Source organism: Oreochromis niloticus, linkage group LG9 (assembly GCF_001858045.2).
Source record: "Oreochromis niloticus isolate F11D_XX linkage group LG9, O_niloticus_UMD_NMBU, whole genome shotgun sequence".
NCBI classification, from domain to species: domain Eukaryota; kingdom Metazoa; phylum Chordata; class Actinopteri; order Cichliformes; family Cichlidae; genus Oreochromis; species Oreochromis niloticus.
In genome coordinates this window covers 26,633,007-26,653,218 of record NC_031974.2, presented here as the reverse complement: position 1 = coordinate 26,653,218, position 20,212 = coordinate 26,633,007, and positions in this window count along the sequence as shown.

Here is a 20,212-nt window from a genome sequence, read left to right as displayed (position 1 = left end):
AACAAAGAGACAAGCCCTGGCATGTCTGAGAGCAAGAGCCACATGCCAGCCCCCAATGCAGGTTTTGCAAAAAGGGAGTTATTTTAACAACGTTCAAAAAGTATAAGACTTATTAAAATATGCAAAATTGTTCATCCTAAAGGTGGAAACAGCAAACTTGTTTCACCACTTGAGGAAAAAAACAAACTGTTGAGTAAAACAATTCTAGGAGGACATGCGAGAAGTTATTTTATTAGTTATTTTATATTTTGTTAAATGAAGGTGTTAAGAAGTTATCTTGTACTTTTACTTAAAATATCCAGGGAAAATACTACCTGGGCTACTTTACATGCTGTCTCACTGCTATCACACTACAGCATCTTGTTTCAGAAGATTCAAACTTCAAATGAAGTAGTCTGTTATGAGTGGCAGCAGCTGGCTGGAAAAGAAGGATGTAAAATGCCCTTCATTTTTTGACACCACTGATAAAATGTTGTTAGTATATTTTTAACACAGGCTTACATATCATTATTGCCAATTGCCTTCAAATATCATGATGTGATTTTAAGGTTGCATTGCACACGTCTACGTCACACAGAGAAGGATAGTCAAGGAAAGTGGAAAGAGAGGGGTAACATAGGACATGGGAGTAAAAGTAAATACAAGACACAGGACATGGGAGAGAACAGGCTGAAAAAGTAAAACAGGAAGTGAGTAGCAATCACTGAAACAGAGAGAGACTGAGATATGAATGAACTTAACAGAGGAGGGAGACATGGGGGAACATTGAGGGGACAAATAATAACTCCCAAATAAGAACTGAAGCTAAATGGAAGAAAACAAATATGCAAAATCACATACTAGAATAAATCATCCTTTCAAATGCCTAAAACTACTAGACAGGAACTTAGATGTGACATGACTAAAAGTACAGGGTATATAAATAAAAAATGATAATGAAACAGGACTGAACCATCAACCTATAATCAAGAAGATCAGCCCCTGTAGACTCCCATGTTAAAAACTAACTTAACAGCTTGCTATAAAAAACCATAATTAGCCTCTCTGGATAGCATCCCTTTCCATAACAACTCAATGATTTATTGGTGGAAATGCATTTTTAAATTAGCTTCCTACGTTTAGCTGATAACTTGGTACTCCACTCATAATATGATATTGTGGAGGTATGTAAAGACGACACGAGAGATCCCAATATTTTACTCCAACTTTACTCACGGCTTCACACAACTGAACATTCAAAGCGCCAAAACCTCGCCCTCTCACTTCTGCTTACACTGGATGTGAGTGGAGCCACCTGGTGGTTCACCACAATATCTTCCATCATAGAGCAATTAAAATGCTAGAAGGTGGTGCCACTGTTGCAAGATCCAGTGTTAGTGCACAGTCTATGTTTGCACTCTCAAACATAACACACAGGTCAAAACAGCTTAACGTCAACTAAATTTTTTGTGGTTGTGTGCTGATATTTGCCAACAGTAGACTGGAGTAACTGAAGCTGATCGTCAAACGCTTGGTTGAGCAGCATCACTAGGTTGGCCATTGAAGTTTAATGTATTCATCTGCAGTACAGATACTGTATCACCTTATATTGATAACAGTGAGATATGTGTAGTAGCACCTCTTGAGTTGTCATGTGGGTGGAAATCTGTGTATTCAGCCACTTTACGTCTCCACTACTACATAAACACTTGAATTTTCATCACGAGGAAATGATTTGTGGCTCTGCAGATGGCAGACTCTTGCACTTACATATCTCAACCGTGTCTTGACTTTTTTTTTTTAAACTGTGCTCCCTACTCACTATGAAAGATAGTCCTATGATGACCTAAAAGAAATGTAATCATCTGACAATTCTTTGGCCTATTTTCCCTCCTATTCTGTTTTACAGGAGGAGAGTATCTCACTAAAAAAAGAAAATTCTGCTAGCAGGTATTATAATGTTACAGACCACTTATCAAAAGCTAGTTTGTAATAAAAAACAGATAAATAAAATAGAAAAGAAATACCAAGTATAAGTTTTTCATAGCATAGGGGATACATAGAAAGTCTGTACTCTGGGGCTAAATATGTCAGTACGTTCAGCCCTTACATGAGATCATATGGGAGCACGAAGCTTCACCGCTATGAACCATTTATATGGTGGACCATACTGAAATGTATTTCTTCCCACACCCATACATATTTAATATAGGAGCATATGGTTGTCATCGGAGGAGGTCAGTGCTAGAGGCAAAGAGTAGCTGTGTTCTGTTGGCTACATCTGCCCTCCCCAACCTGGTTTGGGGTGAGACGGGTTATGAACTGAAAATAGGGATGATTGGACCATCGTGTAGAACTGTCTGCTGAACAAACTGTCAATTAAAGTCAGTCAAAATAAAACTTGCCTTAAAGGAGCACTCCCCTAATTTACACATGATTCTGTTTCATTACTTTTCTTGATCAGTGGGTGTTGTAACATCTTCTGATGTTTTGTAAGACATCTAACGAGTCCTAAAATGCAGTTCAGAGTTATAATTATGACACCTGTTACTAGGTGGGACATATTAGGGAGCAAATGAACCTTTTCGTTCTCAGAGTTGATGTGTTAGAAGCAAGAAAAAAGGGGAAGCATAGGGATTTGAGTGAGTTAAACAAGGGTCACCTTGTGACGGCAGGACGACTGGGTCAAAGCCCCTCCAAAACTGAAGTTCTTATGGGGTGTTTGCAGTCTTCAGTTGTCAGTATCTATCAAAAGCAGTCCAAGGAAAGAACAGTGGAGTACCAGTTACAAAGTCATAGGTGGTCAGGGCTCATTAATTCACATGGGGTGCAAAGGCTGGCCCGTGTGGTTCAATCCAACAGACGAGCTACTGAAGCTCAATTTGATAAAAAGGGTTAATGCTTGTTCTGGTAGAAAGATGTCAGAATGCACAGTGCACAACAGTTTGTTGCATATTGGGCTGTATAGCTGCATACCAGTCAGGCAGCCCATGCTAAACCCTGTCCACTGTTGAAACCACCAACAATGCGGAAGTGAGCATCAGAACTGGACCAGTGGAAGAAGGTGGTCTGGTCTGATACATCATGTGGATGACTGGGTGTGTGTGCATCACTTACCTGGGGAACACCAGGCACCAGGATGCACTATGGGAAGTAGGGAAGTCGGTGAAGGTATAGTGGTCTGTTGGGAAACCTTGGGGCCTGCCATCCATGTGGATGCTATTTCACAACTGGGGACTTAAAGGATCTCGGTGCAGATACCACAGCACACTTTCAGGGGTCTAGTGGAGTCCATGCCTCGATGGGTCGGGGCTGTTTTGACAGCAAACATGAGACCAACACAATATTAGGGAGGTGGTCATGAAGTTACGCCTGATCGGTGTAAGCTGTGAAGTTGCACAGGAAATATCGGAACATGGGGGGGGGGGGGGGCTTAGGAAAATAAAAAAAATCTCAGCCTCAGCTGTTTTTGACTTTATTAATTTGTGCATTTGTGCTTTTTAAATGTGTCTCGTTCACTGATAATCAGTAATAGGGAGGAGGTAAGGGTGGATATGGATGGGTGTGCAGATCTCATCCCTTGTTGCTTTGAACGACTGAGTCTGACAATAAGACTGATGACTTTAAACTACTGAAATGACTCAACAAGTCTTTTAAGAATTTTGTTTGTTTTTGAGCATCTTCTCAGCAAAGACGACCAGTAAATAGATTTTGACGGATTGAGGGGACGCTCGACTTGGATGACGGCTAAATCTGTGTAAATGTAATCAACTTCAGCTTTAATCGAACGCCCGCGCTGTGTCCGTGGTGGTGTGTTGTTCAGCCGTCTCGCGGCCAGTTGTAGCAGCAATGCAAGGCTTGATGCGGCTGATCATCCTAATGCACCCTCCTCTGCAGAGGTCATAAATTAGTCTGAAATACGGAGTGGGCCGCTGCTGCCAACCTCATCTGCAAAGTGAGTGAAGTGAAGCAGAAAGAATCAGCCCGAGATGCAGCGTCAGGCTGTTCTCAGCACAGAAGTCTGGTATGTCTGCAGCGCCGGCCCTACTTTTCTGACTGAGAAATGAGATATTACATTCTGCATCTTCAGAGTCCTTGTTTTGCTCCACTGCCTCAACTGCATCTCACTCCTCCTGTTGATTATACTGACTGATTGCCTTCATTTTATAAACCCGGCATTAATTAGAATTTCTGTAAGTAATAAAATGTATTGGATTTCCATTATTATGGAGAGAGCAAGATAAGGACCTCTTTTTGTCTGAGAGGATTTCCTTGGCTTTGCGCTGCTTAAAGCACGGGCGACTCTTACGAACGGAGAGCGAAGAAGAGATATGACATGAAACAGATGTCGCCTTTTTCTCATTTTTGATTGTAATTTCATTTCCCTAACCCTTTCGAGCTATTGAGAAAATTGAAATTTGCACATTCAGAGAAAACACTCATTTCGTTTCAACCCAAAAGGCAACCTTCTATCTGTGTCTTTCTCTTTTGTTCACAAATGGTTTCTTTGTTTGGTTTGATTGGAAGGTAATTTTGCTCTGATTGATGTAAACTCAACAATGAGTTGTTTTATTGTACTTCTGGTCCAAGATGTCTTTTGAAATCTTTTTAAAAAAAATCTTTTTCATCACCGGCTATGGTAATGAACATGCAATTGAACTAAACGAACTCTACATCTGCCCACCACCAGCAGATATCAGTGTTTTAAAACCAATTTAAACAAAATGTTCCCGTCCCCCTGCTCTGCCTTTTACATGATTTGTGAATATTTTCCAGAAGCCTCCACGTGTAAATTACGATCTGATCCTAAATCAGCACTCGGTTAGTTTAAAATTATACTCCTCCCATACAAAAGGATAAAAACACCCCCGAAAACGTTGACTGTCTTGGCTCGGCGTAACATTTTCTCATCGAGTAGTACAAACAAAACTGATTAGCTTCCTTTTTTGAATAACAGCCCATTCTGATGATGCACATAAATCAAAAACCTGTTTGGAAGGGTGCATCGCTGCCACATTCAAAGATGTTTGCTTAGAGTGAACAACAATCCTCTTATAAGTACACTCACAGCAATAAACAGTGCATTTTTTCAGGCTACACTTTCACCTCATTTGACTTTCGCTAATCTTCAGCTACTGCTGTTCTGAAATTTAACTCATATCAGCTGAAGGCTGTAGGAATAAATGAAGAGCAAAATATTTTTCCTTTCCAGGTTAGTATTGTATATACATATATATATATATATATATACATATATATATATATATATGTGTATATATATATATATATATATATATATATATATATGTGTATATATATATATATATATATATATATATATATATATATATATATATACATGCTTAAATTGATCTAATTTCCAGCCTGCCTTCAGAGATGTGGTGTGAATAATTTAACATTCTGCTGCTCCGCTGTAATTGCTGCTGCCAACATCATAATGTGACTGTGAGATCTTAAAGTTCAGTTCACTTTAGTGTAAATTAATTCAGAAATCTTTATTCATCCCTCAGAGGGGTTTCTGTGTGTTAGGCCAAATGTCTGGAAAATAAAAATACGAAAGTGTTTGAACAGAATTGGAAATACACTTGGGCTAATGGTTATTACACAACAGGAAAAGAAACTGCTGAAAAACTGTACCTGCCTGACCCGATCTGTAAAACTCTAAGTAATGGAACCCAAACTCAGAGGAACAGGAGGAGGAGTGTTTGTTCCTGTTGGTTCCTAACCTGAGCAGTTTTAAGCTCTGGCTCTCTTCCACAACGTATCTGTTGTCCTGTCTCTCTCCCATTACCCTAACCCAGTCACGACAGATGGCTGCCTCTCCCTGAGCCTGGTTCTCCTGAATATTTTTTCCTATTATTACCATGTGATTGCTTTTAGGGAATTTTCTGATTGTTGGGGTTTTCTCCCTACATTAAGGTGACTATTATGGCGACTGGGGCTGTATAAATAAACTTTTCCAAGGTCAGTGGGCTGGTACTTACAGCATTTCTGCTCTTTGTACTCCGAGACCCTTTTGTCTTTTACACTCCAACGGCCACTTGGGCAGTATCCTATCCAAGGATACTTCAACATGGTGACTGGCGAGACCGAGGGTCGAACCATCAACCTTCCCCTTCTCCTCCTCCACAGATTAGAAAGTTATCTGTGAACACTTTCCTGATCAGAATGACTTACCTTCCATTCATCCTGAGGGCTTTTCATTAACGCTGTTAAACTGTTAAATATTTGAGTCCTCCAACCCTGACGACCTGTATACGGTTAAATGGAGATCTAATGCCAAATATACAAACCAGAATTAAAGTGGAAATTAATGCTGATGACCAAAAGAACAAAAAAAACTAAATCTTGAATGTAATGAGGGCGTAACATTGCTGGATGAGAAGACACACGCCCCTCAACTCACACGTTTAATCTCACCTAGGCAACAGCAGCCATTTAACATTTATGGTGTTTTAATCAGCAGAAGATGAAGGAAGTCTGTTATCAGATTAGTTTAATCAGCTCCGACCTGCTTCTCTTCCTGGCCCATTATGCAGCACTAATGGTCCGACACATGTCGAGGAGCATGTCCATAGGTGGGGCTGATCAACCTCAAAGAGCTCTTCATCAAGTCCTATCTAAACCATGACTCAGAGTCTGCTTACTTTCATTTATCCTATCCTGTATAACTTATCCTACAGAATTTAATTTGTACTTAAAGTACAGTAATTAACTGACTTTCAGTGATCACCGAAAACTGAAGCAGCCCTTTGACCAAATTATTTATTAGACAAAAAACGAGCGAAGCATGAACTGTCCAGCATGACATGTTGTCGGTGTAGGATAATCGTATCTTTTTCAAGGCATCACAAAAGATTTCCAATTTAAGTAGTAGTAAGTAGTGCTGCTTTTCCTTTTCCATCTCTCTACACTCCAATCTGTTGTAGTGAAGGGTGTAAATATTCTCCAGGTCTGGTACTGATGGACCCCAAATATCACCTGGAATTAAAAACAGGAAATTTCAAAAGTAAAAATGAGGCTTTAAAATCAATTAGAGTAAAACGTGACTTTAAAATTCACGATTTGGACACGTCACTCATCTCAGAGGCATCATCACATCCTGTCATTCATTAATAGTGTCCTGTGAGAGCTTCCCTTTTAAAACGCTGCTTGCAGCAGTCCTTCCCATCATGCATTTGAATGCTCGGTGCTCACTGTCTGCAGCAGACACACTTAAGATAATGAATAGCTGGAGGAGGCAGGCGTTCTTTACCGCAGCCCAGTGAAAGGCCACTCTGTCTGGATCCACCAGGCAGAAAAAGAAAAATCTTTCCGGCAGCATCTGGTCGGACTGTGCAAATCAGCACGCTGAAATTCTTTGGATTTCAATGAATTCAGATGGTCGCATTAAAGATGTACTCATGTCATTTTAGGCTGCTGTGAAAGACACATTTAAAGGGCCACCTGAGAGGAGACAAAATGTCTTTATTTGTATTCGCCTTTCAATCAGTTTTCCATATATCTCCTTCCTGTAACTCATCTGTGACGCACCACAGGAAGGTCACTGGTGTACAGAAGCAGACTGGAGTGGCGTCTGTTCAGTGCCAATAACTAAGATAACTAAAATAAGTAAATGTCAATCCGAGGCAGACCGGGGGTTTGGAGGAACTATAGAAGGGGGGCGATGAAACCGTTGGCTTTTGATTGTCATCATGTTCATCTGCCAACAGTTTTTGGCACCATGTTTAAAATCTGTTTACTAATGAATTCATCTCAGCTGAGCCAGCTAGTGACTACTGGCACTTCAAATTACCATTTGAGCTGCAACAGAAGCAGTTACAAAAATATGTTTATCAAAACTTGTGTTTGTCTTCTTTAGTCTCATGAAAAGACCAAAGAAGACAAACTCTCACAGAGTCATGATACGTGGCAGCGGATCAGACCGTAACCCCAGAAAACTGAGTTTGAGCTAGCTTTAAGCCTTTTTGTTATCATCATCGTCAAAATGTACAGTTTAACAATTAAAGAAATGTCCTCCAAAAAGAAGTGCTCAAACTTGGGTGGAAATAGGACTCATTGTACATATATAAGATTAAACTAGACAGTTGCATGTAGTGCGAAAAGTGTGATATATACACATTTTAAAAGCTGAAATATTAAAGGCTTTGACCTTTATCTTCGTTCAGCCGCATTAAAATCAGCCATTTATTATTGAAATCATATTAAATCAGTCAAAAGGTCCACAAGACATACAAAGTAACCAATCACATTCCTACATCGATGCACATTAAAACCTTGCAAGACTAGAGACATGAAAGCTGTGGCTTTGACACATGCATACAGGAGGCCTAACTCATAATTCCTTAAATACAATGATAAATCTAACTGTGTATCTACTAATAACTCAGCAAGTATCAACTTGTCCACACATAATAAAAACAGAATAAAAAAATATTTAAGGTAATTCACATTTATGAATATGACAGTGTATTTATTTATTCCCCATTTACATCGGTGGTGTTTTTATATTAATTATTCAATAATTCAAGGATGTGAGCTGATTTGACACCAGTGTGATGCAGAGAAGTCAACATTTTTGGATTTCAGATCAAGGATCCGGGTTTGATTTAAAGCAACTTATCATGACCGTCCAGATTTAACAAATTCTAACATTTTTCAGCACTTTGTATATCTGCTGTTTATTGTGTAGCCTTTCACTTACTGTCACTCTGGCCCTGCAGACAGCTAACAGGAATCAGCTTAGCTATAAATATGAACAGTCAAAAATGAGACGCTGACACAGCAGCTACACACATGAAGGTAAAATATATAAAAGTTTGTATTTGACTTTATTTTGTAGTTTGGGGAGTTTTTTTTTATTTTTGGCATTTTAGATCTTCCACATAAGAATTGTAAGAGCAACTAAAAACTTCTGCTGACATTAGCTACACTTTTTTTTTTGGGACATTCTATGGACATTGTACTCACAATCACACTCCCCAAACATACTCTATACCCCAGGTCCAGGTACCCTCGCCCCCAGAGGAGGAAATCGCACCTAGACCCAGGAGATGTTACCCCTTTCCCCCGGGGTGGAGACAAGCAGACCGCCCCCGGCCCTGCAGCAGCAGTGGGTCCCTGCATCCCAGACCCCAATCGGAAGGCCAACACCTCCGCCCAGCCCCTCCGCCCCGATGGCTAACAGAGAACAGGGGTGTGTGAAGACCCCATACCTCCATTAGGTACACTTGATCGTTTGCTCTTTTCCTTCCCGGTCTGTTTCCCCGGTCATGTCTCTGTGCCGTGTCTCTGTAGTCAGTTATCTATCCATGACTTGAGAAAATAGAATAACCAATTAACCTAACCCCACTAACTGCATGTCTTTGTACTGTGGGAGAGAACCCACACAAAGACAGGGAGAACATGCAAACTCCACACAGAAAGGCTCGTTGGTAGAACTGAACCCAGGACCTTCTTGCTGTGAGTTTTATCACTGTTTATTCTCCCATTGTCAAGTCTGTGTGTCTCAGTGTTAGTTTCCTGTTTTATTTTGATAGTCTCTTGTCTCATCTGCATTACGTCCTGTTTTACTTCCTGGGTCTTGTCAGTTAGATTCAGTTCTGTCGTGTTTCTCAGGTCTGTCCTCCCTTCCCTGATTCCCTCTTCTGTATATATTGTCTGAGCCTCCTGCTGTTTTTTTCACCTTGTCGTCATTTGCTGTGTATTTGTCAATTAATCGTAGTCTCTCAGCCAGTCAGCTGGTTCCTGCCATGTTGTTCATTTGTTAATTCATTTTGTTACCAGCAATAAAGCTGCATTTTAAGCCAAATCCTGCACTTGTCTCCTCACTCTGCAACACAGCCACCACTTGACCTGCACAAACAGCTTCTTCTTTTTTATTTACTAAAATTTTAACAGTTATTAAAAACGTAACAGTTTTCTTCACATCTCTATAAACACAGTTGGGGCAGATCAACCCCTCAGACTGTTGACACTATTACAGCAACTAGCCCAGACTGCCTTTTATGCAAGACAGTTTAAACTGTCTCTAGCAAAAGCCTGAAGTGGGTCAGGGGATATTTAGGGACAAGATGAAGCGCAGGGAATGAGAAAGGGAAGCTTCAGCGGGATTTGAAGAGCTGTTTGTTTCATCACCACTTGCTGTTGATGCAGAGGGGATTATGGTGCTAGGCTTGCATTTTTTTATCACAGTTTTAAGCATTATCGAGTGCGGATGTTTACTATTGCCAGGCGAATTGGGCCAAAAGGGCAACGTGCAAGAGATTCTTTTGAGGTTGCCAACTTTCTGTAAGCTATTTACATAATGAGCTGCCTCGATAGTTAGTGTTCCCAGGCTTGTTTGTGCTATCTGGGTTTGCACATATAGACTCCAAAATTCTGTGCTAGCACGAGCATACAATAAAACTGTATACAGTACAAATGCATACCCACCTCTTTGCTTTATTAGGCTTCCTCTTGGTGTCGTCACCTTTGAACTGTAGAAACTGATTCAGTTTTAGTGATCCAATTAGATGAAGTCATTTGGAAAATTAAAAATAAACCAAACTGATTTGTCTGTGTGCAGATGCAGGATTGGTTTCCTAGAAATAGTGAAACAAACAGGTCTTGTTTAAAAGGTTGATGTATGCCTGTGGTCCTCAAATCTGCACATAAGCTTCACAAGGCAAATTTCTAAACAACAAAGCTCAAATAATCAAGTTGAAGTTTTTCACCCACTCACTAAGCAGCTCCGGGTGTTTCACGTATCGTCAGAACCACAGATGTGTCCCCATTGACTTGTTTCAGTGTATGTATACAGGTCAGGCAATGACACACACTGTAGCGCCAAAGGGCCTGTGGACGCTTTCATGTTCACCTCACGCGCGCACACACACACTCACCCTGAGACTGTATGCACGCTTGCATGCACTTGCAATCAAACACAGACAAACAGGCATGTACATGCACAAAAACACACATTCACAGCCTTGCACTTACATACACAAACACATATACGGGGTCAGGTCTCACGCTGGCACTCTTCCACTCTCTCAAACACACACACACACTCGCGCGCACACTCACGCTGAGCGAGGAGGCCAGATGGAATCACAGCGTGGGCTGTTGGCCTTTCACACTCTGGAGACTTGATTTCTCACTGTTTCTTCTCCTTCACCGACCCTTATTCCTCTCTTCCCTCATCCCACTTACCCTCTTTCTTCTTCACGCTCTCATCTTTGTCAACACACTTCACCTTGTCTTTTCTTTCGTGCATCCCTTTCATTTTGTTCTCTGATTTTAGCCCTTTACATTTCAATAAACAGTACATGTCAGTTATCGATGCTTCTCAGCAGATTGTTCAGTTTGCCGTGCCATTAGATTTCTTTGACGATCCATTCTGCTAAAAGTACAGTGAAGATCACATTATGTCACATTGTGATGCTAAAAAAACCTCCCATTGTCCTGATACAGTGTAACCAGGAAGCATCCTTTCCCTCTAAGCTACAGTTTTAATCAAATCAGAGAGAAGAGGGAGAAACGCTTAGTCCTCCAAGCCTTTAGGTTGCCTGTGCCATAAATATTGATTACAGGTTAAAGTCAATTAGAATAATGGAAAAAAAAAAACCTGTATCCTCTGCCAAAATGTTCTTGGCTTTGGTGGGCGTTTTATTGAATGAAGCTGGTAGAGAAAGCTAGCAAGCAGACTGGCTTCTGATTTAAAGAGCTGGAGTGTCTTACCGAAATAAGCCCTTAATACTTCTTACAGAGGATAATGCACATTATACACCGCTGATCAGCATCCTGAGCAAGGGAAATCTCCTGCCAATACCCAAGAGCTGAACTTAAAAGCAAAGGTGTTTAAAGTCCCAATAGTCTATATGCAGAAGAAGAGGAAGCCAGATAAAGATGATGTTCTGTAGAGTAGCAGTTGCTGTTTTCTTTGTCTGTACCTTCACAGCACTATTCAGTAAGACTTTAAATCTAATTCTGAATAGCTGCTTAATCTTCTTCATATATTAGCTATGTAGTATTAGTTAACTAATATTTACTATACTATAAAATACCGTAAAATGCTTTATAGTGTTTTAGATCATCTTTTCAACTACTGTACTCTCTTAGCTTTGTCATAATTATTCATTTTCTTTATGCTAACTAGTTCTTCTATCAGCTCGCTTGACTGTAACAAGCTGTTTTACTTTTGTCTCTTCTTTTAAATATTTTTATTGTATGACTTTCATTTCTTTAAACCATGTATTTGTAAAGTGGCAGTTAACTAATCTGTCTTTTCTTCTTTTACATTTTTGGATACTTTCATCTATTTCCATTTCCATTAGAAACTAACCAGCCAGTTGTCCTGACTATAAAGGCCTCTTCCTAATGAACAACGACCATGACAAATAACACAAAACATCATTTTTTGCTCCTGTTTTCGTTACGTTTCACAAGCCTTGATCAGGGCTTGTGAAACGTACACATCATGATTATTTGTCGTGATTAAAAAATAACAAAAAAGTAAACATGATGTGCTGCGCAGCATTACTGCCGATGTACAAATCTTTGTATATGAAAATCAAATTGACCCTAATTATTCACCTAAATCTAGTGCAACACGTTCTCATCCCAACGCATAACATACCAACTCTATGTGACAAATAGTCGCTACACGTTTGGAGGCATGAGAGCCGGTTGGAATATATACATGTAAATGTGTTTTACATCCTGATCCTGAATCACTTTGGAAAACACTATGTGACAGGGTTAAGTTTCAGGTTAAGGTCAGGGTTAGGGCTGGAATGGACGGATGCTTGAAGCGTGTCTTACTTCCGCGAGCAGCATTCTATTGGATTCACATGGGAACCCAGAGCATTTCATAAGGATGCAGAAGGGTACCTTTCGTGTTACTAGGAGACGCATAGGAGCGTGACAAATCGTCGCTATGTACTGCTTAAAGTTTTCCATTATACTACATTCCTGTTAATTAGTCTATGCAGCCAAATAAGGTGTTTATTCACCTGACCTAAGTGCATATCCTAGAAGTAAGATATAATCTTTTACTTCATTCACTGTACCTGCACTCTGGATGTGAATAAAAGTTGCAGTAAAGTACTCACAGCTGTGAGATGTCTTGCTATTTCCGTGCACATTTTGCACTTTGGAAAAATAATTTCATCGGGGGGATAACACATCTTTTTCCAGTTGTTGATCATTTTCCTGAAGCCATCATTACTCACCCTGTTTATTGCTCACATGTGATTGGTTAGTGATTTCAGTGTGTGAACCTGATGCTCCGTACACGCTCATTATTATGGATGTTTGAGTTGGTGTGGTACACTTCATGTTAGCAACCACTGCACTGTTTTATCTTGGCCTTCATGCACTCTTTATACTGGAAGTTGTGGCGTCTTTTAAGGCGGTTGACTAACTTATTGGATTGTTTTCCACCACAAACACAACTCTGTGGCACTTGTTGCTTTTCTTTTTGGTGATTCTATGTATTAGTGATTTTAGCTCAACTTCATTCATCCACCCATCTACTGTATGCACCCCTGGGTTGGAAGAGATGCTGCAGACACTGTTAACAGCACATGCTAGTGTTAAGATGGGGCAGGTCATAGCCAGAGATCAGGGTACATACTCAAGGGTGGGTGCTGTCTTCAAAGGAGCAGTAACCACATCCCCGATGGCACTTCATGACACAATGTGTATAAAGTATGCATTGATGCCAGGGTGCAGATGGCAGACACCCCAGGGTCCTGAGTCAAAGCAGAGCCTGGCCAGCAGTCCAGTTATGTGTTACTGTGTCCCCACACAGCTCAGGGCAAAGCCTGTATCACCCCTCCGAACACACCGCCTCTCTCGATGCCGGCTTTGTGTCAAATGTCATATAAATATTTAATGTGATCAGGGGACGCTCGGGTGGTCAGAGAGATTCCCGGCGGGGGGGACAACTCCCATTCCTACCTCTCAATGCAATCCATTGAGAGGTAGGAATTCTCCACACATTCCCACAGATTTCTAAATGTGACCGGCTCTGACACACTTTTCCATCAGTTTTTATCAATACAGCCATTCAATCACCAGCACAGCAGGACTGCTCAGTGGAATATTCTTTAAAACCCACACGCGGCTAAAAAAAAAAGAAAAAAAAGAAGCATTTTTTAATTCTTAAAAACTACTACTTTTTTCTTGTCTCTGTAAATTTCATTGTATAGATGTAAGTAAAACAGCCAGGCCAGAATAAATAACTCTACTGCTGATTAACTAACAGGCATTCCTCTTCCAGTATGAAGTGTCCTTCTGTGAGTGACTATAGTTATTTTTTCCTGCTGGAACCAAACAAAGAATTTTATAAGAAGATCCACTCTCTGCACCCACAAAAGTCCTACAGTCCAGCTCACCGGTTATGAAAACAAATCAGTCCTTCTTGTCCATTCAGTCCAAGCAGGAATGTAAACTGAGTGATGGTTTCACCTTAAATAAACATGGAGACCCCTGTGGCCCTTTCAGTGCCTCCTATAACCTTTAGTGTGCCCTGTGCAGAGGTTTTTAAGGATAGCCTGATGCATGGTTAGTCTCAAACTGACATGTTTTTGGGGGTGTGCATATTTGCTCTATATCTATAGAGGCTAATGTTTTATGTGCCTACCAGAGACCCCCTTAAGATGCATCATCTTGAAATGAACGTTTTCCTTTAAATAAACATCCACAAGACACCCAGTCACACCTTGCTAATATTGGGTTGGAACCTGTTATGCCTTCAAAACTGCCTTAATTATTCATGGCATAGACTCAGCAAGGTTCTGGAAATATTCCTCAGATAGGAATGATCCATACTAACATCATAGCATTCATGAGCTGCACATCCATGATGCGTTTGCTGTCACATTTTATTTGTAGTGTGAACAAGCAGACAAAAAAATCAGATTTGATCAAAAAATCGGAATTGAGCATTAAGACCTGCAGTGTGAACGTAGCCTTAGATTGAGATCTGGTGATTGTAGAGCTCATTTGAGTGCTCAAGAAACCAGTTTGTGATGATTTGATCTTTGTGATATTCCGCGTCATCCTGCTGGATGCAGTGGTCATGGTGACAATGGGCATGGTCAGCAACAATATTCAGGTATGCTGCAGTGTTTCAGTAATGCTCAAGTGGTACTAAAGGGACCAACATGTGCCAGGAAAAAATCCTCTACATCATTATGCAACCAGCAGCCTGAACTGTTGGTACAGCACAGGATGAATCCATGCTTTCATTATTGCAAATCCTGACCCTACCTTGCGACATAGATTGAGATTCAGAAGACCAGGAAGTGTTTTCCTAGTCTTATGTTGTCCAATTTTGATGACTCCAGTTCTTAGGTGATGGGAGAGGTGTGATTTTCTGCATACCTTTGTTGTAATCAATAGTCATTTGAGTTACTGTTGCCTTCCTTTCAGCCTGAAGCAGTCTGGTCATTCTCCCCTGACCTCTGGAGAGAATGACCAAACTGTCTTGTTGATGCCAAGACATCAAAAATATCTTGGCATCAACAAGACATTTTTGCTCAGAGAATTGCTGCTCGCTGGATATTTTCTCTTTCTCTGTAAACTTTAGAGATGATTATGTGGGAGTAGATCAGTTTCTGAAATACTTTGACCAGCTTCTCTGGCACCAACAGCCATGCCACATTTAGAGTCTCTTAAATCACCTTCCTTCCCCATACTGACCATTGTTTTGAACATGTTTTCATGGCATTAAGTTGCTGCCATCTGACTGGCTGAGTAGATATTTGTGTTAATGAGCAGCTGAACCCACCTAACAAAATGAGTGAATGTATATTTGAACATTTTTTGGTGAGGACTTGAGCAAAACACTCTTAGCACAATGGTATGCTAATGAGCAACTAGCAAGCAATATCTTAGCTTAGCATAAAAACTAAATTAAAAAAACCCCCCAAAAAACGCAAACCATGTTCCATTTTTTAAAAAGAAGCATGTTTTAACTCATTGTGTTCTGTTTATATAACATTTTATCCCACGCTGATTAATCTGTAAAAACAGAAAGTTAAGAATTTAAGCTACTATAAAGCTAAAAGTGCAAAAAATCAGCCATTTCCAGTTGTCATTCTCTTTATTTAAGCATGCACACTCTGTCACGGGGAGAACACCCGTGTTCTTTTACACACACAGCCCTCCCTGGTGCACAGAGTGAAAGTCCACACTCTTTCAAAACTGGGCTAACAGCGTTTCACAAGCAATCAATGAAACAACATGTAGTTATTAAATATTCAGCTTCAGTCCCATCCAGCACTGCCTTACAGGGACCTCGGGAATGAATTTAAAGTAACCAGGTCGCATGCAAAGTAGACCACTCTGAAGTGTAATTTTGTATATATAAAAACTTCATAGAGGTTTCCTTCAGAACAGTTATGACTAACCACATGTAGCTTCTTATATACGTCCCTGTTTGAGAATATACAGAGCATGAAATTAGGACGCTTTTTTCAAGCTATGCACAGAGAACGTTCTGGCTTTGTGAAAGTTTTGGATTTGGAAACAAATGCCATGCAATCAATTTTTCATAATAATAATAATGTAACTAGTTCCATCATAACCTGGGTTTTTACATGGACAACTGGCATGTTTGAATTTTTTAAAAAGTGCTTGAAGTGCATCTAATTGGAATGAGTTTGATGTGTCCCTGTAAATATATTGCCTTACATATATGCATAGGCTAGGCTTAGGGATGGGCTCACACCTGTATCCAAAAGAAGATGGATGGATGGCTTCTGTGCTTAGTTTTTACCAAACATGTTGCTGTGCATTTTGGCTAAGTATCTATAGCAGTGTTGTGATTTGTTCAGATGCAACACTGAAAACCTAAGGGGTGTTGTGATGTTCTTTTTAGACAGGAGTGGGGCGGCTGTAGCTTAGGAGATGTCTGCTAATCGTAAGACTGGTGGTTTGATCACTGGCTGCTCCAGTCTGCGTGCCAAATATTCCAAGTTGTCCTCCGATGCATCCATCGGACTGTGTGAATGTTAGCTACAAGGTGCTAAAGTGTAGAAAAAAGTGCTTTTACAAATGTGTTTTTATGGGTGAACCAGGCATGTTGTATAAAGCGCTTTGACTGATTGGGTAGAGTAGAAAAGCACTATATATAAGCCAGGCTTTTTTCTTGGTAACACCAAACAAGTCATACTTGTTAAGTCATCTATTAACTGTACTGTCATGAACTTTTTTCTGGGGTGTAAATTTACTATGACGTCCATTCTTTGGTTATATTGTGTCATTGTGTTGACACACACCTGAATGCTTCAGACAGCAAACTGCCAAAAAACCTGCTTTTGTAAAGATGCTCACGTTTCTCTACCAGCTCCTACTTACCCTGTTAATTTCTATGAAAACAGTAAAGATACGCTAAGTTTTTCACATAGCGTCCTGTGGAAACATTCTTTTTTCACAGGACTGCATTTTAGTCTGCAGTGGTGCACAAACTCAAGCCTAAATTTAATCCACATGGTGCAAAATGTCTTAGGCAACATCTTTTATAGTAAATATTCATCTGTCTACTTTGCTTCAGCCACACTGTTTTAAACCACTGGAGTTTTGAAAGTGGGAGTGGTATCAGCTGACCGTAATCTTAATGAAAACAGCACAAGTGCATCATCTTATGAGTGGCAGCAGGTCATCTCAGACTTTCAGACATTCTCTCAACCTTCACTTTACTCCTGGATCCTCATCTGGCCTCGTTCTCCATCCAAAAGCCATAAATGGGTCTTTAAAACAGAAATATGTCAAGCAGATCAAAGGGAAATCTCGGAGAGCTACAGAGGCCGTAAAGAAGCAGAAATACTGTATAGGGACCACGTGTGTGTGTGTAGACAAATCTATATATGTGTGTGCAAGTGCATTACAGAGATACTGTGATACAGGATATGCCTGTGAGCGTAGGGAGCGAAAGAGAGAGAGACAGAGCTGGCCAACCCATTTTGTTAAAATTGCTTCCAGCTTTGACAGAAAAGGGGAAATACCATTCTAGGAGAGGGATCCTCTGCGTCTGTGTTGAACATCATTGCCATTGTTCGTGTCTGCAGCTTTTAAGCTAAAACACCTGCTCAAGCCGAAAAGCTAGTCTGACCGTGTTCGTCACTGAGATTCATCTTTCAGAACGATTTCGAGTGGAGAGACTTGTCATATTATGTTTTTGGTCAACCTGCCGAGCCAATTTGCATTTAGTTCTGCTCGGGAAGGCCAGAATGTTCCACGCACTGAAACACGCAGGCGGTTTGAGGAGAAACTGACAAGGACTTGCTTGTATTGAACATGTGCTTCAGTCAGAATTCTGAACATTTGGACATTTTTTTCAAGGCTACTAACAACTGTTCTGTTTTTACAACTGGATGTAGAGCAGTGGGCACGCAACAAGCTTACATAATCCACAACTGCTGAAGAGTTCCTCACTACAGCTGCACAGAAAGACTTTGAAATCCAACCTTCAATGTTGAAGTTATTTAACCAGTTGAATTCATGACTCTATAATGTCTGTGGAAAAAATACTGAAGGAAATCAATACTTGTAGGAAGTGCATAAAAAGAATATTGATTAAAAAAAAAATATTCGCAGCAGACTTTTTAGATATTTATTTTAATGACCGTTCTGTTGTTTAAAAGAGAAAAAGACTCATTTGGCACATTTCTGCATAGCACTAGTTGTCTCAGTTATTGATTTCTTATCAAAGTTTGGTGCCCTTATCTTTCACTCAGAAGTGGAAAGCTGGTTACCCTAGTTTGGAGACACTTGTGTCCACTGGATGTTACTTTTGGCTTGTTATTTCAGCACATGCTGAGTCACTCACAGCTTTCTCTGAACTGAGAGGTTCAAGTATCATCTGCTAAAACACTGCACTGCTAGTCAGAAACAAAAACAAAAAATAATGCATTCCACATTTAAAAGAAAAATCCCCCTCGTCCGAAGGTACTGTATTTAACTGGGCACAAATATAAAATTCAAAAGTCCTGACCACCCAGCGTTAATTATTCATCTTAACTGACGCTGATTGAAGGGACCCAGGAAAGCTCAGCGTTTCACGTGTAACGACTGCTCCAAAGTACAAATGCATTTTTGTGGTGAAGCATATAGAAAGCAGTTGAAAGGCAAATTCCATGAAATAGTCCTATGTAGGCCAAGAAAAAAGAACAACTCCTGAAACATTTCCTGAAAAGCAGTTTGTTGCTGATATAATCAAACACACATGCTGTGTATACTGCATCGTGCCAAATACCGAGTATAGCTGTAAAGCCATCAGACTGAGCTGAAACACTTTGGCCCAAATGTTCTGTGTTTGATGCTCACTGGACAGGCCGTGATGACTTATGACGATCACGCAGCAGAGGACAGAGTTCACCCACCCACCTTGTCTTATGTATGATTCCTCAGCTCTTCGTCTCTCTGTCTCTCCCCGTAGAGTGCACAGTGCAGGCAGTATCTCGTCATCGGCCATTTGGGCCCAGACTGCAGCACCAGATGGATAAAACAAGAACCTTTCAGACTGTGAAGGGGAAAAAAAGGAACATTTTCTTGCTGCTGAGATAAGCAGCAGAATGTTTTGACACTTCCAACTACTTTTTTACCAAATGGACAATTATACAACCAGGAGCGATGATTATCAAAGATGTGCTTTTCCAGAAAATTAAATAGAAACTTTAGGGAACAAGGTCAGTAGAGACATGTGTAAGGTGTAGGAGAGAGGCATGGTGTGGTGTTTGTTCTGTTTGTTGAATCAAATGATGAATTCATCAAAACAAGTGTGTTAAATAACCATATTTATGAGAAAATGACTAAACACGTATGCTGCCATAACCTTTGCGACTGCAGTGGGAGTGAAATATTTGAATAACTAACAGTGTCTTATGGAGACAAAATGTAATATAGTCACAAAGGGAGCAAAACTCGAGCAGTTTACCTGAGAGAAAATACACAGGATATTATTACAGTTTTGAAATTGTCCTAAAATATCTTTATATAAGTATTATTATGTAGTATAAGTATTAGTGAATTTACACACCAAAGCCACCGTCAGCAACAACGAAAGCTGATCGTTGATCTAACAGCAGCCAGCATTTGCCACCGCAAGCTATGTGTATATTAAAACTAAATATCTAAATAAAAGGTTTAAGCTTTTATTTAGATATAAATAAAAGCTTAAACCTGATGTCAATATGTAGACATCACATTTTGGGTTTTCTAG